A 24578-nucleotide genomic window follows, 5' to 3' on the forward strand; every position below is an offset into this window, starting at 1 on the left:
TGTGCCAAGAACAGCTTAACAATCGGTATGAAACACGTCAGACAGCATTTGACACAAATGTGGGGTTGTACTGACGAACTAGATCGTTATAACGACCATAGAATTTGCGAAATGCTGACTTCAATCGAGACTGTTGAAATCCCTGTACCATCAACTTGTTTGTCAGTAGCTTACCTCGATTTAAAAACTGACTATACCCAGAACAAGCTCTTGCATATCGAATCAGTTGATATATATATAAACACCATATGCAGGTGATAATGGAATATCCTACACAAATATGGGAAGTTGACGATGGAAAAGCTGAAATCATCCCATTTGCAATACAGTTGAGTTGTCAGTTTGCCGTTAATGTCTACTTTCAATAAAATATCTAAGTATGAAGCAGAAGTGGACGACTCTGTGGTGTCCTTTATTTCGAGCTCACAGGGATATATCAAATCGATATATGAATGAAAGCTATCATTGTTAATAGACAAAACGTCATTGATATATCTAAAAGTCGAATTGAAGGCCATAGCGAGAGCTTTTTTTCTTCTCACGTAGAAGTTTTTGAATAAATTCTGCTTCATATGAATATAAAAACAGGTCAGCTAACAAAGGAGCACAATTCGTGTCCATGGGAATTCCAACAGACTGTTGGAAGACCTGATCACCAAAGACCAGAAATATACGAAGACCACGATAATACGTCTTATTTATAAAAAGAAATGTGAAAAATCAAATGTTAGAAATTATAGACCAATTAGTCTACCAAATTGCTATTATAAAATTCTTGCATTTATTTTGGTTAAACACTTACAAACAGTCATATCAAAAATTATAAAGATAGACCAATCAGCATATATTAAAAGTAGATATATAAGGAATAATGCTCGACTAATTCAAGATATTTTGACTACTGTAAACTTGATAACGAAGATGACATTTTATTATTTTAAGATTTCGAAAAACCTTTGATACCGTAGAATAGAGTTTTAAGATTGAAACTTTAAAAGCTTTAAATTTTGGAACAATTTTTATCAACTGTTTTACAACCTTATACGATAAACCTTTATTTCGAGTTAAAACAACGGTTACAGATCTAAAACTTGTAAAATGACTATTCGGTATTCGTCAGTAATGTCCAATATCAGCATCACTGTTCACCATCACAGCAGATATGTTACTGGAATTAACAAAGAGATAAAAAAAAATACAACATGTAGATGATTCCATAAGCCCCTTAAAAGATGTGCAATCAGTAAAAGAAGTAATTAACACAGAAAAACAATTATCTGGATTCGCAGGTCCAAAGCTTAATCTAAAGAAATCAGAAAGTATATTACTAGGTTCTTTACAAAACACACGAGAACAGATTGAAAATGTAATTACAACAAATAATCCAGTTAAAACACTTAGTATATTTATAGGACATAACAAAACAGGGTTAAAAGTTAGGCCTATGTTCGGCGCTTACGGCCATTGCGTAGTGAGGGTTCTTTAGAGAGCCACACCTACTGTGAGCTGGGTGATCCGTTTTGAAGGCCATTTCCGACGACCCGTGACATTCACACCTGATGCGGAGCGTTTGGCGATGGAACTGTCAATACCTGTTTTAACGACTTAGGTCTGTTGCAGCCGGGATTCGAACCCCGCCCTTCCGCATGCGGGGCGAAAACTCTAATCTTTCGGCCATCGCGGCAGCTTTTTTCAAAAACAAAATATATCGATGAGATATATAATTAAAACAAACTTAAGAACTGCGAAAAAATATAAAGATATTGCATTTCTGACGTTGTTCTATAAAGAAGTAATTTGCGCTTTTAACAAAACCACAACAATTAAATATATCTCTATGACTACTTTAGACGAATCATTATCTTTACCAATTTGGAAAAATAACCTATTTCAGTTCAAAAAACATCCAATTTATTTTCCCAATCGGGTCAAGTCAGGACTTCTATGCACCAAAGACTTATATGATAATAAAGGTGTATTTAGAGATTTAAGATATTTTCAAGATTTCATCTCTCATAGAAACAATATTATCTGTAAAAACTATATTTTAAAAACAATGTTCAACCGCTTTACCGGTATATTTGACTGCAAAAAACCCAAAAAACTTCCTGAATTAATATTAAAAACAACCGGTCGACAGGGGATGCTTACTCCTCCTAGGCACCTGATCCCACCCCTGATGTGTCCAGCAGTCCGTGTTTGCCTAACTATCTGTTTTGTATTGCTTGTAGGAGTTATGAGATTTACCACTGTTCGTTATTTTCACCTCTCATGCATATATTATTTAAAGGATATAACTTTGTTAATATATTGAATTTTAAATCATCTTTCTTATATAACATATTAGTTGATAACAAATTGATTAAGCCAATTACAGAAACATTTGGACGGGAAGGTTTGACATTCCAAAATATTTATGGAAGACAATTTATCTCTTAAACGTCGAAAAAAATTCAGATACACAAACATTCGAGTTTAACTATCAATTGTTACATAAACTTTTGAATAATAATTTGAATGTTAGCAAATGGAATCCAAATTTACAAAAATATTGTGCAAGCTGGTGAAATTGAAAACATAGAACACCTTATAAATGCCGGCAGAACGTCTAAAAGAATATGGCAAGGGATTAACAATGTATTAAATGTTGACATATCTTGGACACATATCGTCATAGGCTTTTATAATGTAACAAATATATCAGAGGCTCTTAATATTTTCCTTTCTTTCATTGCACTGAAGATAAATGAATATAAAAGGAATTTTAGACCTGAAACATGAAACCTCTTGCAACAGTGAAAATTGATATGTCTCAGTGAAACGGGCTTTAAATACATATCGGTACATTATAGAACAATCGTATTCAAACATATGTATTGACAATATATTTAAGAAAATATGTACATAAGAGGCCCGGTATGGGGGGACGGCTCCTTCACATTTTGTTTACCTGGAGGCAATTGGACTTTTGATGTGTGTGGTGGTGTGCCTTACAGGTAAGCGAAGGTAACCTTCCATGTGGTAAACAATGGCTTTGTATGACTTGACAATTCAATCTAACTATTGTAAACTTTACTGTATACCCTTTGAAATACATTTATCATTAAAGTATAATTGATATCAAAATATTTGTCCTCCTTTAGCATAAAATTGTTTTATATATTGCACTACAAATTCATTAATGCACAATATATATTTCAATATGTTGAACCGTAAAGAAATAGTGTTCATGAATGATTTATATATTTGTTGATATTGCATTAAATAAAAGATAAAACTAAACTGATTATACGCCGAACAAGCTATACAGATACGCACATGATCCATGTTTGTTAACTTCATAATTCATAAATGAATACTTTATGCAGGTGATGGTGGAGTGTTGATACATACATATGGGAAGTTCACGATGGAGAAATATTTTTTCCCGTTTGTCATAATGATAAGTGGCATTTTAATTACCATCAACAGTTATATTAATTGAAATATTTAACGGTGACCCAATAATGGAGTTCACTGGGATGAACAAAAGTACGTACCATCTATCCTTCTGTGTTTAGTAACCAGAATTGATAAAAGAATTAGATAGGTTACATGAGGAATATGTTTTGGTTCCAGCTGACAAAGCTAGTAACAACATTGTCTTTGTTTGTAAGGCTCATTATTACAACTGTATTTTAAACGAACTTGGCATTAATTCCACTTTTGGTAATCATACTTATACTCCAACTGCCCTTTCAAAAGACGAAATTCTTCAAAACCATGCTTCAGTTTTAGACACATTTAATATTCCAGTCAATGGGTCGAATGAATATGAGTTACCGTACCTATACTGGATTCCTAACCTACATAAAAACCCTTACAAACAAAGATACATTGCTGGATCCAGTAAGTGCTCTACCAAGCCCCTATCTTTGCTCCTCACGAAAATGTTAACAGCTGTGAAGGAGAAACTTCAAACTTACTGTGCGACTACATATACCAGAAGTGGTGTTAATCAAATGTGGATTCTAAAAAATTCTAAAGAACTTTTAGTAAACTTGAAATCACAGATTTTTTCCCAAATCAATAGCATTAAAACCTATGACTTTTCAACACTATACACGACCATTCCTCACGATAAATTAAAGACTAGACTTTTTGACATCATAGACAGTTGCTTCTTCAACAAAAACGGAAAACGGAAATATTCATATCTAGTGATCAGTCATTCAAAAACTTACTTTGTTAAACACTACTCTGATTCCACGCACAAGTACTCTGAAGTTGAAATAAAAAATATGCTAGAGTTCCTCATTGACAATATCTTCGTGGTCTTTGGTGATCAGGTCTTCCAACAGTCTGTTGGAATTCCCATGGGCACGAATTGTGCTCCTTTGTTAGCTGACCTGTTTTTATATTCATTTGAAGCAGAATTTATTCAAAAACTTCTACGTGAGAAGAAAAAATCTCTCGCTGTGACTTTCAATTCGACTTTTAGATATATCAATGACGTTTCGTCTATTAACAATGATAGCTTTCATTCATATGTCGATTTGATATATCCCTGTGAGTTCGAAATAAAGGACACCACAGAGTCGTCCACTTCTGCTTCATACTTAGATATTTTATTGAAAGTAGACATTAACGGCAAACTGGCAACTCAACTGTATGACAAACGGGATGATTTCAGCTTCTCCATCGTCAACTTCCCATATTTATGTAGCAATATTCCATTATCACCTGCATATGGTGTTTATATATCTCAACTGATTCGATATGCAAGAGCTTGTTCTGGGTATAGTCAGTTTTTAAATCGAGGTAAGCTACTGACAAACAAGTTGATGGTAAAGAGATTTCAACAGTCTCGATTGAAGTCGGCATTTCGCAAATTCTATGGTCGTTATAACGATCTAGTTCGTCAATACAACCTCGCATTGGGTTAAATGCTGTCTGACGTGTTTCATACCGATTGTTAAGCCGTTCTTAGCACACTGATTTTGACTGCGGATAACTCCGTTTACCTGATCAGGATATGGGGTTCACGGCGGGTGTGACCGGTCAACAGGGGATGCTTACTCCTCTTAGACACCTGATCCCACCTCTGGTGTGTCCAGGGGTCCGTGTTTGCCCAACTATCTATTTTGTATTGCTTGTAGGAGTTATGAGATTGATCACTGTTCGTTATCTTCACCTTGTATGCATAATCACCACGATGGCTATAACAAAAACTCGGAAAAAAGTGTGCCTGACAGCTACATGTAAAGACAACCAATGAATTAATCACAATTTTGATATCAGGTTAATGATAGAAATACAAACTCTAATCACCATATATTCAGAGGCAATATACGGATATTTGAATATCGACATGAATACATTGGACACGAATTGTGCAACAATAAGAACCAATTTCAAGAAAATCACGAAACTCCTAATCTCGATGAGCCCAAAGAAAGAGTGCCAATTTTCAATGGTAAAAAACAACACAATTTTTTGTGGATTCCGTCAAACATGATTTCATAAATATTCCGTTGGACTGCCCGTAGACAGACAGAGGAGTTATCTTTTTGCTTGAAGGATGATTCACTTACATTTGCACCCCAACTTAGTCCAGATGTGAGGCCAACTATTTCCAAATTTCATTCTGCCATGAAACAGCGATTACGTGATTACCTTGCTAGAAATACATGGAACTCAGCTGCAGAATATGAGAGGACAATCGCAAGAATATATTCTGGAATTTTTATTAAAAATAAATTCACTGCTTAACAAAGCATAGCCAATATTAATATATTAACAGCTGATAACGGAGCATCCAATCGGATATTTACTAAATATGGTAAATGACAAGATTATTTCATGACATGTCGCCGCAGAAGAATACACATCATTGAAAAGTGCAGTATCTATTATATTATGGAATTAATGCTGCAAAAATGGAATGCTGAAAATTTCAAATATCAAAAAGTGATATGTGAGAATAATCTACTGAAGCCAAATTCTGTTTGATGCAAGGAAACGGGGAGGAAAAACTAATATTACATAAGGGAACATCTGTGGTGGAAAGGAAACAAAAAAAAATCAGTGAATATCAAGGGGGAAGTTAGGACATTGTGTGAAGAACAGCAGGGGGATGTGTCATTTTTGAAAGAGGATAATTCACAATTGAATCAAAGAAGTGAAAAAAGTAGTTAACTTCACGGCAATAAATCGTGAACATAACAAAGTTCAGGACAGACAGATGAGACATGAAAGAAAAATAGTAGAGCTGGAGAAACACTCTTAGGGGGAGGGGGAGCTAAGGGAGAAATTAAGGCTATGTTAGAGACAACTGTACAATGACTGTTGTAATATGTGGATTTCAGAACAAAACGTTTTCAAGAGTTAAATAACCAAACTCACAGGAAGCTTGAAGGAAAAGTGACTTACTGGGAAGCACAGCTCGCACAAATGAAAAGAAATACTCCAGGGCCTTTGGGGAAGTTAAAGAAAACTACAGCTCAGGGATGACAGAGAAACTCAACCAGATGTCTCATCAATATGAAGCCATGGAGGTTGAAAAAGAAGACATGCATACCAATCAGATCTTCATCTTTCAAGATCACATGTCTCATCTGGAAAATAGGGATGTCCAGCGACAAAGGAAGTTGAAGAATGCGAGACAAAAAGATTAAAAAATAGAGGTTCTCCTTACAGAAGAGCAGACTAGCCACAGGGAGCTAAAATCCTTTATTTGTGAACTCAAGGACAAGATCATGGATAAAGATAATGCTATGTAGGGACGAAACATATATATACCACAGTTACAAACAACATAGGCTGGGAAGGAGACATAAGTTGCCAATATATATCAAATTCTGGTGTTTGCTAGGAAGCCTTTTTCAGTTAGAGTCTCTTCGAATATCAGGATAAAAACGTGGCTTCGTCCGGGAACGACGACTGTTGTCGTCGGGAACAGCGGATGTCGTTACTAAGAAGGTGCCAAAAGCTCAGAAAGGACTCACGCTAAGCTTCGGAGCAAAGCCACCCCAGCAGGGGTGTGGGTAGTGAACAGTACAAACTGGAATTTATACTGCCTCGATAATGAGCTATCTTTTCGAGTGATGTTGTAGAGTCTCTCTCTTGATCCCGCAAGCAAAGTAACAGTGCGTGAGATCAGAACTTGGCTGGGTGACCTCTACACGTGACAAATTACTTCAATGCTACACTACATCTAATGTAAATACCCATCGTAATAATTACCTCTACACGTGAATAATTCTATCTATGCTACACTATATGCAATGTAAATACTCATCGTAATGGTGACCTCTACAAGTTACAAATTATATCTATGCTACACTATATACAATGTAAATACTCATCGTGATGGTGACCTCTACACGTCACAAATTGTATCTATGCTACACTATATACAATGTAAATATTCATCGTAATGGTGACCTCTACACGTTACAAATTGTATCTATGCTACACTAGATAAAATGTAAATAATCATCGTAATGGTGACCTCTACACGTTACAAACTGTATCTATGCTACACTAGATAAAATGTAAATAATCATCGTAATGGTGACCTCTACACGTTACAAACTGTATCTATGCTACACTAGATAAAATGTAAATATTCATCGTAATGGTGACCTCTACACGTTACAAATTGTATCTATGCTACACTAGATAAAATGTAAATAATCATCGTAATGGTGACCTCTACATGTTACAAACTGTATCTATGCTACACTAGATAAAATGTAAATAATCATCGGAATGGTGAGCTCCACACGTGACAACTTCTATCTATGCTACACTATATACAATGTAAAAACTCATCATAATGGTGACATCTACACATTACAAATTGTATCTATGCTACACTTTATACAAGGTAAATACTCATCGTAATGTTGATCTACACATGTTACAAATTGTATCTATGATACACTATATACAATGTAAATACTCATCGTATTGGTGACCTCTACACGTGACAAATTGTATCTATGTTACAATGTATCAAATGTAACTACTCATCGTAATGGTGACCTCTACACGTTACAAATTGTATCTATGCTGCACTATGTATAATGTAAATACTCATCGTAATGGTGACCTCTACACGTCACAAATTGTATCTATGCTACACTATATACAATGTAAATACTCATCGTAATGGTGACCTCTACACGTTACAAATTGTATCTATGCTACACTATATGCAATGTAAATACTCATCGTAACGGTGACCTTTACACGTCACAAATTGTATCTATGCTACACTATATACAATGTAAATACTCATCGTAATGGTGACCTCTACACGTGACAAATTGTATCTATGCTACACTGTATAAAATGTAAATACTCATCGTAATGGTGACCTCCACAATTTATAAATTGTATTTATTTTACACTATATGCAATGTAAATATGCATCGTAATGGTTACCTCTACACGTTACAAATTGTATCTATTTTACACAATATGCAATGTAAATATGCATCGTAATGGTGACCTCTACACGTTACAAATTGTATCTATGCTGTACTATATACAATATAAATACTCATGGCAATGGTGACCTCTACACGTGACAAATTGTATCTATGCTATACTATATACATTGTAAATACTCATCGTAATGAAGATCTCTACACGTTACTATTTGTATCTATGCTACACTATATACAATGTAAATAATCATCGTAATGGTGACCTTTACACGTTACAAATTGTATCTATGCTACACTATATAAAATGTAAACACTCATCGTAATGGTGATCTCTACACGTGACAAATTGTATATATGCTACACTATCTACAATGTAAATATTCATCGTAATGGTCACCTCTACACGTGACAAATTGTATGTATGCTACCCTATATACAATGTAAATACTCATCGTAATGGTGACCTCTACACGTTACAAATTGTATCTATGCTACATTAGATAAAATGTAAATAATCATCGTAATGGTGAGCTCTACACGTGACAACTTCTATCTATGCTAAACTATATACAATGTAAAAACTCATCATAATGCTGACATCTACACATTACAAATTGTATCTATGCTACACTTTACACGAGGTAAATACTCATCGTAATGTTGATCTACACACGTTACAAATTGTATCTATGCTACACTATATACAATGTAAATACTCATCGTATTGGTGACCTCTACACGTGACAAATTGTATCTATGCTACACTATATCTAATGTAAATACTCATCGTGATGGTGACCTCTACACGTCACAAATTGTATCTATGTTACAATGTATATAATGTAAATAGTCATCGTAATGTTGACCTCTATACGTGACAAATTGTATCTATGCTACACTATATCTAATGTAAATACTCATCGTAATGGTGACCTCTACACGTCACAAATTGTATATATGCTACACTATATACAATGTAAATACTCATCGGAATGGTGATCTCTACACGTTACAAATTGTATCTATGCTACACTATATGCAATGTAAATACTCATCGTAACGGTGACCTTCACACGTTACAAATTGTATCTATGCTACACTATATGCAATGTAAATACTCATCGTAATGGTGACCTCTACACGTCACAAATTGTATCGATGCTACGCTATAAACAATGTCAATACTCATTGTATTGGTGACCTCTACACGTGACAAATTGTATCTATGCTACACTGTATAAAATGTAAATACTCATCGTGATGGTGACCTCCACAATTTATAAATTGTATCTATTTTACACTATATGGAATGTAAATATGCATCGTAATGGTTACCTCTACACGTTACAAATTGTATCTATTTTACACAATATGCAATGTAAATATGCATCGTAATGGTTACCTCTACACGTTACAAATTGTATCTATGCTACACTAAATACAATATAAATACTCATCGTAATGGTGACCTCTACACGTGACAAATTGTATCTATGCTATACTATATACATTGTAAATACTCATCGTAATGAAGATCTCTACACGTTACTAATTGTATCTATGCTACACTATATACAATGTAAATAATCATCGTAATTGTGACCTCTACACGTTACAAATTGTATCTATGCTACACTATATACAATGTAAATACTCATCGTAATGGTGACCTCTACACGTGACTAATTGTATCTATGCTACACTATATGCAATGTAAACACTCATCGTAATGGTGACCTCGTTACATAGTTCCCTATTTTAGATCGAAAACAGTAAGATATAAAAAAAACTGTTTATTATAACAGATTGATCTGTACCTGTAACGACCTTGGATTAAAAAATATAATCACCAGAATGTATGAAGGAATAAAACATCGTGGGTCGATGCAACTGTCTTAAGGGTAAAATAATATTATTCTTATTTTGGCAACATATTTAAAGCTGTTCAGTTGTAAAATTAGGAGATTTGTGCAGATTTCTGAAGTTACTGTTAATGTTGGCAGGTGTAAACAAAAGCTGAGTCATGGATGCTAATAATGTGTTAATATTGACTTATCACAACAACACAATAATAATAACAACGACAATTATATTAAATTCAGTGGGAAACCAGGTTAGAGTAGATCCCAAATACCCCTTGCTGGTCGTAAAAAAGGTGACTAAATGGGGTGGTTCTCGTGTCACAGCAGATTTTGCACGATAAAGACCTCTCCCTGCTTAAATAAAAATCATAAGTGCTGAACATCGGTCTAAACTTGAAGCCCTTCATCGTCAATGGTGACGTCTTCATATGAGTGAACTATTCTCAAGAGAGACATTAAACAATAGGGAGTCAAGTGATAACAAAATTGAATATATTTGTTAATTTCTAAGAATTGATTTTTATTAAAATGTATTTTTTTGGCCATGCACTAAGACTAATTTTACTTGGTAGACGCTAAGGTTGCTTTTGTGTACTGTACACTATGGTTTATTTTCTTTGCTGTATATTTAGATTGATCTTGCTTTACAAAGGAATTAAATTTTCCAAATAAAAGGTGAAAATAATGAACAGTAATCAATCGCATGTGTGACATATCGATAAGGGATGCGGTAAATCCCTTTTTGGTGATTGATTACACCCCTGGTATTTCGAGGGGTCCGTGTTTTTCCAACTCTTGATTTAGCAATCATTAAAGAATTTAATAGATTGATCACTTTTGATTTTCTTCACCTCTTCATATAATAGGATTAATTCTGTTTACGATAACATAGAATTATTTAGAATACTATATTTTATGTCATGAACTACATGCTAGAAAAGTTTTTGTTTACTGCATTTAGTGTAGACCGGAATAAATTCTGCTTGCTATAAACTAATATTGATTCTGTATATTTTGATGTAACGTTTAATTCTGAACACTGAAGATTACATTACGATTGATTCTATTTGATATCAACTAGGAATGATTTTGTTCACTAATTTTTGGAATTAATTTTGACTACCTAGGGAATGAAGAAAATGTTGACTCTTAGTATACTTTATTTAGAGATATGTTACCCTATACAATATATACAAATGTTTGGGGAACATGGTTTTGAGAAAAAAAATCAAATGCATGAATGGATGTAGGAACACAATAGCGTGAAATGGGAAGATTGATTTTGTACTGAGACACCATACACATAATCTAATATGTCGTTCGGAATTTTTAAAAAGCTACAGGAATTTAACAGATTGCCACAACATATACCATGACAGCGTTTGGTCTATAGTTTATACTCAGAATTGCGGACAGCCATACGTTCCAAACAATCATTCTTCTGAAAAACGGTAATTCATAACGCAGTTGCCTAGGCATGGCTTCAGTCAAAACCAAGATATATTATTGCGGGTTTATATTATTGAGCGAAGTAACACATTGCAAGAGGAGTTTGTTAAATGAACAATACGCATTGTCGGTGCTACATATAGCTCCTGGTGTGGAAAGACTATCGACAGTATATGCTTAATCACCAACAACTTGACATTGCCTCATGTCTTCAAAGGTTTGTCTTTGCCCCATGATCAATTTCGTATTCCTTTTTGGATTTACGTAATTAGCTTCTCAATCATCAACTTCCCATATCTATGCAGTAATATTCAACTCTCACCTGCATATGATGTTCAGATATCTCACCTATGCTCAAGTACTCGTTCTGCGTATGGTCAGTTTTTGGATTGGTTCACGCTACTGACAAACAAGTTGATGATACAGGGTTTCATTTAAACTCTGCATTTCGCAAATTCCATAATCCTTATAACAATATAGTTGTAAATGCAGCCTATCATTGGGTCAAATCCTGTCTGGCGTGTTTCATACTGATTGTTTGTCCCACATACCCATTTTAACTACGAAAAATTCCGTTTACCTGATCATGATATATAGCTCATGGCGGGTGTGACCGTTCGACAGTGGATGCTTACTACTCCTAGGCACCTGATACCACCTCTGGGATTAGTATCACTTATATGATTGATGAGGTTGATCACAATTCGCTATATCCATCTTTCATGATAATGATTTTCGTTACATGTGTATCTTCACTTTGTCATGATTAACAGTTCGACCAAGGAATAACACCACCATGTTATTAGTTTCTAATTATTTGGCATTCGAAAAAAAGAGTTGAAATCAATTTGAAAAACAAGCTATATCAAATATGCCATATGTGAAAAGGATTATCAATATCCCTGGTAATTTATTAGGTTGGTCCCTAATCGTTATCTCCACCTTTGATGATAAAGATAAGATTGACTGATTTTCGTTACATGTGTATCTTCACTTTATACCGAATATATCACTGAGGAAACATTATCTATTGAAATGTGCATATGGTGCATCAAAATTGGTTTACATGCGAAAAGTATTATCAATATACCTATGATAAAGGTGTTCAATTGTACGCCGACCGAGAACAATTGAATTCACTCACCAAAATCCACGTCATACCAACTAACCCAATCGTATCTGTAATAGCCTCTGCATTATCAACGTAACCAGTAAGAATGTCTTGGAGCATACAAATGCCTATCATTTATTCCTGATTCGCATTTATGTTTAAGATACATAGGAGCAAAATACTACGAGTAGACGACATGCTCAAAAATTGTACAGAATCATTGTCGTGAATATTGTGTTGAGTTTAAACTGACTAGAGATTCTGAAAAAAAATCATCTTGATACGATTGTTCTCGTTTGTGTGTGTGATAAAGATCCGGATATTTTATTTTACAAATCTAAATATCTATTGTTGTCTTTCGTAAAACGGGTATTATACAGATAATTTTCTTATCGTATATTTTTCTTTAAAAAAATACAAGTAAAATACACTTACAGAGAATATAAATTCACCAGACCAGAGAATGCTGTCTCGGGTATCTGTGTTATTTCATTCGCGTATAGGAATCTGAAAGAGAAATAAATGTATACAGTTAATCTCAGTAACTGGATAAATGCTATACTTTCTTTAAATTATTTTCGGCAACGGATGATGCGATTCATAATCACTACTCTACTTCTTAACAAATAAGCTTGAAAACACGATTATATTATTTTACAGACACTTCCAGTAATTGTCATGGTTATAATTTAGAAAGGTGCAATCACATACTTCGAAATGCAAGAGGTTGTTCTGCGTGTAGTCAGTTTTTAAATCGAAGCAGACTACTGACAAACAAGCTGATGGTGATGGGGTTCCAACAATATCATTCAAAATCATCATTTCGCAAATTATATAGTCATCATGATGGTCTAGTTCCCCAAAACAACCTATCACTGGGTCAAAGGCTGCCTGACGTGTTTCATGCCGATTTTAAACCGTTCTTGACACACTGATTATGACTACGGATAACTCCGTTTACCTGATCAAGATATAGGGCTCACGACGGGTGTTATCGGTCGACAGGAGGTGCTAGCTCCTCCTAGGCATCTCATCCCTGGTATAGCTTTTGGTCCAGGGGTTCTATTTTGTATATCATATAGGAGTTATGAGATTGAGCACTGTTCGTTATCTTCGTCTTTCGTGATTCAATAAAAACACGTTTTGGTTTGTTTAGAAATAAATGATCCGTAATGTGTATCCATTGAATAAAGTTAATTGCAATTTTGACAACTGTTTTCTAAACAACGTTGGTAGATAGAAGAACCTACCAATGTGATCGGTTTTAATCAAACATCACCACTGCATGTAATGAACATGATTTCCGAAGTCTTTTCTACTGTCATGCTACATATACGTATCCATAATTGGTGGCATCAGATATTAAATCGAGGGGTTATATATAGAAGCCTTATATCTTCTTTCATGTAATAGTTGCCTTTGAAATTAACTGTACATCATGACAGAATGAAAGGTGAGATAACGAACACTGATAAATCTCATAACCCCCATAAGTTTGTAATATAAAAAATGTAACTCAATTGTCTTTTCACATTTCGTTCCTCATTCGCTTATCATGCATTCTTTAGTAGTGCCAGATGAAACTTCAACTGTATCATGACCAGGTGAAGCTAACAATTATTGATCAATCTCATAGATCCTATCAGGACATGTGTTTTTATGTTTTTTATTGGGTTTGTTTTGTTGTTTTTTGTTGTTGCTTTTTTGCACTTCAAGCACTATTTCTATTTTATTTTCGCTGAATGGCACGGTAATATTTTGCATTAAGTATATTTAAGAATCCATGTTTCGTTTCGTCATATAGTTATGTTAACGTTTAACGCTCATAACCGTCTCATTGGTGATTATTTAGCGTGTCAAAACCCACCACAACATCCAAGATCTGTTTTAAGACAAGTTACTAACATACATGACTCTCACTTGTTAATGGTTGGTGATCCATGGGTCTTGAGCTCAAACTATTTTGGTTTACCATGTGGACGTTTTAACCAATGACCTACCACTGCCAGCGATATGATGAAAACTACTGCAGACTTGTCTAGTGGACGGTTCACGTTATCAACTACTTCCTCATCTGTAGGTTTTTATGCAGATCAATGCTACTATGTATTCTAAGCTTTGTTCTGTCTTGATTAAAATCAGTTTATTGGACCCCAACAATTATATAGTTTATGCAAGTTTCAGACCACACCGAAGAAATGTATTGTCTTGTTCCAGACGTTTGTGATTCCAACTGTGATCAATAAAACAGCGTATATTTAAAATGAAAGGGAAAAAACACTCTCATCACAACAGAACACCGTGTTGGTACTGAAGATAACGCACGATGTCAAGACAGATATCAATAAAACAAAGATCCCGAGAAAGACAATATTACAGCACTGTGTAGCTTAGTGTATTTGGCACTACTTCACGTCACAACAAACTTTAATTCACAATATACAGAGCTATACTGACATTGTAGGAAAGAATTTGCAAAGGTTGGCATTAATGAAAACATGCAGTGATATTTTAAACTGCCAATTTCTAAATTTGCTTTCAAATATTGGTGAAAGGATTATACTTCTTTTGGTATCATACAAGTATCCAATGTCAATAAATCATATACGCTACAGTGATTTTTGTCTTATATTATGACCATGAAATCTTACGTAATGTATGTAGGCCTTTAGAGTAAGAAAACCAATCACGTGTGTGCAACAACTTGTTGGAGTGTAAATAGCTTGCTGGGATTAGTATAAGCATGTGTCTATTTGGATGTTGCTGGGGAAGGTATAAATTATACTAGTGATTTTAACATCAACATTGCTAGTGAGAAATGTCATTAAATTTAATAATGTCCGACGTTTATCCTCAAATGCCAACCATGGTAACTTTAAACGATACGACGGCAGAATCATAGATCATCAATTTACTAAATCTACTAAGTTTTGGAAGTCTTGGCATACATACAAATGGCAAAATGGTAGAGGAAGATACCATACTAAAACAGAGCAAAGATTATCCGGTGTCCAGGCTGGTGATCAAAGTATTGGAGGAGAAAGCGTTATCCTGTGCAGACAAGAAGTATTTGACCCTTTTTGCTTAAAATTTGTTTTGGTGAAACTGTATATTTCAATTAATCTTTCATAGAAAACGTAAAACATTTTATCGCTTTACATCTCAACCATCCTACACAGATCCACGCATCACGCTACTAGATGTACATTCCCACTGCAATATTTACACAATATGATTAGGCCGTTAGGGTAAATATTCCATTGAGATATGTTATTCACAAGCATACAACTATGTATGAAAGTGTTTCTTAGAAGGAGGGGTGATTGATTGATTGATTTGTATATTGCTTAACGTCCCGCTCGGGAATATTTCACTCATATGGATAAGTCACCATTGTCCGTGGAGGTCTGTAAAATTTAGGTCTATGCTCGGAGCTTACTGGCTTTGAGCAGGGGGTATTTATCATTTCACACCTGCTATGACACGGGGCCTCAATTTTTGCTGTCTCGTCCGAAGGATCATCCAATGCAATCGCCTCTTACGATATCCAAGGGGATATTGATGACCAGTGATAATATCATGACTTCCATAAGCAATGCAAAATATAGAGTTGGGCAAACATGGATCATTTGAATAAGGAATATTTTTTGAGCATTTTTAGTATAATATCTCGGTAATACCGATCTGCAACACTTTTGCCCTTCGGCACCGAAATTTCTAAGGCTATACCGTCACACGAGAATATGCAATTAAGAACCTTCTTTGTGTTTATGTTGTTGTTTTGTTTTGAAACTACAGGCCTTCAACCGTGTTTAGTTAGCCAATTGTCCTTACTGGTAGCATCCACAAGTCAAATTTTATATAAGATATTTACCATTTGCATCATATATCATTTTGAAGTATATCGAATGTAAATTAAGAAAATCGCATTTTGAGGGTAACAGGCCGCATGTTGTTACTAAAGATAGATTGCGAAATATCATGGTTGTGAAGTTGTTTGTAACCACTTTTCTACAAAATATGTGTTTCAAATCAATGACCAATGTATCTATATTTCAATAAAAATCTATAAATATTACATGCACTATTAATTGTTTAACAACCTAGTATTGATTGAAACTTTCATACTTTTAGAATGAATAAATTATATACAGATATTTGTAATCTAATGACACTATGTTCACGTTACAGTGCGTTACGCTAACGTTTCACTAATTTGTGTAAAGTATTTTATAGAAAACAGAGCGAAAACAAATTGCTTACAATTCGGTCATGAGTTTATTTCGCCCATTGTAGAAATAAGTTGTTAATACCAGTTCTATGCAATGATCAAAATGATGTGGCCATGATATATGATGAAAATTATGATACTTTGAGAAAGTATTTATGATGTGTTGATACACCATAGATAACCATAATGTTGTGATGCTTGGGCCTGGTTGCCATGGAAACCAAGTGTCACTTGGTCATACTTGTATTTTATATCTAAACTAATGTGATGTTAAATATCCCTTTTAAACACCTCAAATATAGGATATGGGCATTAATAAACATGGCCATAGAGACAGAATTATAAAACTTATATAAAAGTGTCAGAATACTGGATTTGTTCCCTTTTTATTTAAATATATTAAGTATACATGTTAAATAACACAACTTTTCATCCTAACTTTATTTATATTTGCACACAGATACCAGTGTGAAAAGATGTTAAAATGAATTTCTGAACAAGGGAACTATATATATGAAACAAAAAATAAATGGGTAAATGTAACGTTTACCTCTAATTCCCATTTTAAAAATCTATATATAGCAAGCTCTTCGGTATTTACTTATCTCCCTTATGTCGAACTCTTTTTGAATGGAGGTAGTTCCAGTATGACGTGTAAACAATATGGCGGTAAAATTCAGTTTATTAGAAAGTAAATGTAATTTTAAGACCAAAGAAGATAATATTTCGTGTTCTTTAAATAAAATTTCATTGGAAAATGTACCAGTCGACACAAGAACTGTTTTATTAACCGAATCAGGATTTTTACCGACTGAACTCACAAGGGCGTTTATTATTTGTGAAAATCATCATTAGAAATTATCAAATCAAAACAGAAGTCGTGCAAAATCTAAACTGTGCAGTGTACCAGACATAATTTGTTCACACAAGAGAGAAAATCAAAAAAGGACAGGCTGGTACGGAGTTAAGGCGGATAGAGCAGTGACAGAACAGAAGATTATCGAAATTCAGTCTGTTACCGGGATTGTTGTCCCCATAGGAACACGTAAGTATATCGCTTTTATTCTATATAAATGCTACTCATTATCGTTAAAGTATTTTGACTTAATTGCTGCACAAGAAAATCATATTGTACACGAAGGCTTCATCAAATGATTTTACGTTGGTCAACCGAATTTTTCACACTTTTCTCGGACTCAGTTGGAGCGGAGAGGTTGTGTGATACAATGTCAGATACATTCAGTATTTATTCCACTTAAATTTGATATATAGGTTTCCTCAGTAAAAACAAATCGCGCTAAAAAGCACTTTCAGAAATAATAGCATCCATGTTTTTGGTTCACCAGTAGAAATGACGAAAGCTCCAGCCCGGTGCTTTGTTTACTGTAACTAATGGAAATACTTACGGGGGACAACTCTTTCAAGCTTCAAATTGGGGTACCCAATGGGGATTATTTTAAAAATCAGAGACGTATTTAATAGTTAAATGATAAATAGTTTCTTTGTGCTTTTTATTACAAAATTTATGGTAGGGAATAGAGTTATCAGAAAAAAATAATATTATTATATGTGTTTTAATGCATATATTTTTTATGTGAAATCTTATGAGACTAAATGTTGCACATGTACATCTGTATTTTTGATTTCAAAAAGTAAATATTGTCACAGTGCACAATTAAATATTGCAATTATATAAAAAGGTAAAATCATGTTTGACTTCTTTAACTAAAACTACTGGTCTATATGTATACTTTTATTTAATGTTTGTTTAATTTTTTTTAATTTAATTAATATTATATTTTTTTTTTGGACAATATCATCTCATTCATCTTATGACCACTTTCCTTGATTTGGTTTGTGATTTGAATTGAACATATTTCTTTGCATATTTAATATACATTCAATAGGTTTGAGTATAGTTCTGACAACTTAAGAGGTTTTATGAGTACTATTTTCAGAAGTAGCAATCTAAACTATTTTTCCCCATTATATTGTACCATTAATATTGAACATCAATTTTATTTTAAACAGTTGGTCTTATGGCACATAATTCAGTATAGAAAGAAACATATATATTTATCAACTTTAATTTCTATTTAAATGACAAAAGATTAGACATTTAATATATGGTTACTTGTTGTGTCTGTAACAAAGATGATATGTATTTCCAAAAATTACTTATTAAGAAAAATGCACTACATAGGTATTGCACTTTCCAGACAAGATGTCAATATTGTGCTACATGATTTTTAGTATTTTCTTTATTCCTTTTTTCTTGTTGCTGTTCTAAGTGCATTATAATTCGCACAAATACTATGAAAATGGTATAGGGATTCATAAATACAATTTAGTCTTCTGAATCAGCTGGTATATTGACCAGAAACATAATGGGGTTGCAGATAATGTACAAGTTTACAATACACATATACTGGAAATAGCATTGTTGACTAACTTATTCTGTAAAAAGTGAGTTAATTTGTTAATTCACCAACTTTAATTACCATAAGTCTGATCTTATTTCGATAAAAAGTGCATTGGCTCCTATTCGCTATTTTCTTTTAGCTATCTGTGCTAACTGCAGGAAAGCCCTCACCAAATCAACAAATACAGATTTTGAGCCAAGTATTGTTGAGGTCAAAGCATCCAGTGAGCAGGTACATACTTTAAAACACAGTATTGAATCTGCATGCTTTTGATTATCGATGAATGCAAATTATTTTGTTGTGTATAAATTATGAATTAATTAAACCTTCAGTTGATGTTAGAAATTAAAACAATTTTAAAATACAAAGTCACTCTAGTATTCTGATGCTTGGTGTTTGCAAGGATTTTTATTCTGTCCTTTCATTAATCTGTCATCATTAAATTTCCTTGCATTATTTCTGCAACCGATGTGCAAAAACAATTGAAATTCAATGTATAGTTACAAGCAGAGAATATCTAGGTCAGGTTTTAATTATTTGGGTCAAGTCGGATAACATTCTACAGATCGGATAATATTCTACAGAGTTATGTCCCATGCATGGACGTAGAAAAAATTACGAACTGTACAGTGCACTATATTTGTTATGCACACATTGTCTGTGCACTTTAATGAAAATGAGGATGTAAAGCATGTGGGATGTCTTTCTGTCAAAAGAATTATTTACATGTAATGAGTTTCTAGTTTGTCAATGTCATAGTTTTACCTAGCTGGTACCTTTTCAGAATGTAGCCAATGATGAAGATTTTGGTTAAGCATATAACCTTAGAAATAAGCAGCAGCAAAAGTATTATGTAAGTAAGCTTTGTTTAAACATGTTAAACCAACAGGAAGATATATTTAATACACTTAATCTAAACATCTTAAATAGTGTGACCAAGAGTTATACATTAACATCTCATTAAGATAATTCAATTAGCTTAATTACCTGCAAAAAAAATGCAGGGTTCATTGTCACATAAATAGCTTTGAGACCTTTCGTATGTTATTATTTATTAAGGAATAAGCCTTAGTAATTCACATAAACACATGTTTACATTGTGACCAGGATACTATGATTTTTAATCTTGTGATCTTGAACTTTGACATGTAGAAAATCTGGCATGTCTATACATATACCAATAGTGAAAATGGGAGTTAATTTGAAGTGATGAGGGTTAGGGTCTTGCATAAGATAAACTTGAATACTATCTAATATACACATCCATGAAGTGATGAAAATGTAGCTGTCAACCGGGTTCGATCGCCGGTGGTCAGATAGCTCAGTTGGTAGAGCACCTGACTAGAGATTCAGGGAGCCTGGGTTCGAATCCCGGTCTGGTCAATTACATTTTTTTCCTTCCTGTTACAACTATTTAGCTATGAACTGTATGGTTCTTGGTCAATAAACAATACCTTGATTATACAAATTCCCTTTAACAAGGTACATCAAGTTTAATAAAGTTGATGTTATAATTAGATTATCATTTGGAAAATAATTTCAATGGGATATATTGATTATTTCTGTTTAAGATTTTAACAAAGCAGCCCATGTTCACCATGATATACCAAGTAGCTTTTATTTAATCAACCTGTAATAATTTTGTCCTTTAATTTTAGGAAAGTGATGATACACTATCTAGCCAAGAGACGGCTCATGATTTTAACACTGCAGACAGTCAAGGGACAGAAGCATCAGTTGTAAAGTACGAGAGACTGGACAAACTAAATGAATTTCTGGACACTTGTGGAGTAAGTCCTGTGAAATGCCTAAATCAAAGTTTGAAAATATCTAGTGACAGGACTCAAAGAAGGTATATTTCCAAAGCACGTGAATGTTGCATGACTCTCCTTGATACAGTGTGCCCAGATGATGCAGAGTTCATTAAAAAAAGCCTTGTTAGTGGATGATGAAAGTGTCAGCATTGCAACTGCATCCTCCTTATTGAAATCTGTTTCTGAAGCATATATGAGAGCAGATACATCATCTCTGAGATGTCAGCTGTTGTCCATATTGACAAATGATTACAGTTTTGTAGAGTTCAATACTGTTATACCTGCTCTTACAAAGTACAAGTACTATGCAGCTAAGAAACATAAGGAAAATATTGGCATAGGTTTCCCATTACCATCCGTGAAAGCCCTTCGCTGTAAAATAGATGATGGAAAGCTAGAGCACTTTCTGGACTTCATTACGTCCAACCACATTGTCAAAGATTTGCCCTTTGGAGAGAAAACATTGCAACTTTCTAGCGGCGAACTCATTCAGACACCTAATGTGATACGCAGTCTTGCACCAGCCACAATCATCAGACAGTACAGCCAGCTATGTGAGGATGAAGGCTTCCAGTCTTTGTGTATGAAATCATTTGTATTATACATATACCCACACTAAGATTTAAGGTAGCTCACTACACTAAATCTTATACTCTGTATGACACCACCTCACAAGAAGGCGAAAAATGTTTTGTGAAATTATTTGTATCAATTGATTTGTTTGTCTATCATCGTAGCTCAGTGGTTAAAGCATTGGGCTGGTGAACCGCAGATCTCGAGCTCAAATCCCTCAGAGTGTTTTGTTCATATGTGTGGAAATTTTATTTTTGAAAATCATGTTTTTATCCAAATTTGCATATTTTTTGCCTTTCTGGCATATATACTTATTGTATATCATCATATCTTTTATAATTGAATCAATTCGTACTGATTTGAGAAACTATTTCCGGGTGTAGTGAGCCACCTTAAGCAGGAGATATGTTAGTTTCAATATAATGCATTTATGTATTTACGAAATGTTAAAATGTCTTGAGTTCATACATTGCTAAATTCTTTATAAAGAATGTTTGATGTTTTCGAATTTATTGACGTGTAAATTCTCATTCAGTTTTACATAATGTATTTTTGTTCCATCAAAACAATTGCAATAAATTATATTGGTAATGTTTTCCTTGGAATTTTACACATAACTGAAAAGTTGATTTTGAATCTCTGTATATGAAATGACCTTTGAAATATGTATAGAACTTGAATTTATGCTGAATGGATTTTATAACAGGTACAAGTACCATGTACAGGATACTGGCTGACTGCAGTGCATCAGTAAGACACTCTATTGAAGGTCTGGATTACTACATAGCAGAGGGAGGGCAGGCATTTAGGGATCTGGAAGAAATAGTTCAAGAGCTAGACCTCACCCTTCATGAGAAGAATGATACTCTTGAGAGATTAGTAGCTGCAAAACACTACCTGAAAACAGATTATAAGGTTGGTGTCTATTGCTGACTTTCCCGTAGAGTGCATATTACTATTATTGATAATCATTACATCCTCCCCCTCCATACACGCATAGGCACTTACACATAGATGCACGCACACACACACACACACACACACACACACACACAAAATGCATATCTCTCATCAATGCTTGTTTAAATCTCTTCCTTGATTAAGTTCATACCTGGTGAAAAGTGACCCTGTGTCAAGATTTATATAAATTACAGGAGTAGAAATTTTGTTTTAATAATAATTGTTCATTTATTTCATACCCGGGTACTTGTTATAAATGATTTTGGGGGATTGGACCATAAGTAATATGATAAACCCTACTGATTTAATTTGCAGTTGCATGTAAGAAGTTCATCATCCACTGCAGACCACTGTTGTTTATTTGCACTGAGTGAGCAGAGTGGAGCATTCTCAAAGGAGTGTGCTGATCATGATCATACTGACATTTAGGGACACTGTAGTTTCTTGAATGAGACTTTATCTCACATATCCCAGAAGACAGCAGAGAAACATTGGGATAACCCTGAAGCGTTTTGTTTCTAAGTAAGTTAAAACATGAAAAAGTATGTTAAAATGTAATTATTTCTCTTTAATGAAGTTGGAGGATGTTAATGAAGAATATTTTTGCCACTTTCTGAATATGATCAGGGCATATAGTAGAGGAGCGGATTTAAATAATGCAAAATTGCTATTTATCAGTGGGTGAAGGAGATTTAATTTTTTTTCAAATGAAGGACTATATGTCCCCTGTCGAAAGGGAGATAATTACAAAAATAGGGTGGAACCATTTAAAAAATTTCTATTCATGAACCACTTGGCCAGAAAAGTTCAAATTTACATGGTAGCATCTTGACATAGTGCAGATTCAAGTTTATTAAATTCATAGCCCCTGGGGGTAGAGTGGGGTCACAATAGGGAATCAAATGTATAGGAAGAAATCTTTATAAATTTTTTTCTCAAAACCACTAGTCCTGACAAGTTGAAATTTACATAGCAGCTTTCTGACATAGTGCATATTCATGTATGTAAAAATCATGACCCCCGGGGCAGGTTGGGACCATAATAGGGGATCAAAGTTTTACATTTGAATGTATATGGAATTTTTTTTAAAATATGGGCCAAGGCGATTCGGGTGAGTGATGTCACCCATGGGCCTCTTGCTTTCATATTGCATTACAAATGTCACATTGGGCAGGGCATTCATGCCCTATGGACATATGTCTAGTTACTCTGCACTTCTTTTGGATTTAAATGCATTTTGATGAAAAGTTTTTGCATTCTCTTATTTAGGTGGATAAAGCTGTTTCGGATATTTATGAATGGAAGCGTCACATTTTACGTTCAAAAAACCAAGAAAGGGCCAGACAGGATATCCTCAATTCCATCACAGAGGGAGAAGTATTCATTATTGCGGACTGGGCCATGAAATTCCTGCCAAGAAAGTACAGAGAAGGACAGACTGATTGGTTTGCAAAACGTGGAATAAATTGGCACATTGCATTCACTGTGTACAATGAGGGAGGGAGCTTAAAACATCTGACTCATGTACATATCTTCAATACCCCAGTACCCCAAGATGCTTCCACAACAGCAGCATTGCTAATTGATGTCAGCCGAAATGTTTGTTTACAACTACCTAATGTTAGAAAAGTAAGCATGTGGTCTGCCAATGCTGGATGTTACAAAAGCACGTTGACGATGGCACTACTGCATCAGGAGCTTGGGGACAAAATCAAAGTAT

Source organism: Ostrea edulis, chromosome 7 (genome assembly GCF_947568905.1).
Source record: "Ostrea edulis chromosome 7, xbOstEdul1.1, whole genome shotgun sequence".
In the NCBI taxonomy this organism is placed as follows: domain Eukaryota; kingdom Metazoa; phylum Mollusca; class Bivalvia; order Ostreida; family Ostreidae; genus Ostrea; species Ostrea edulis.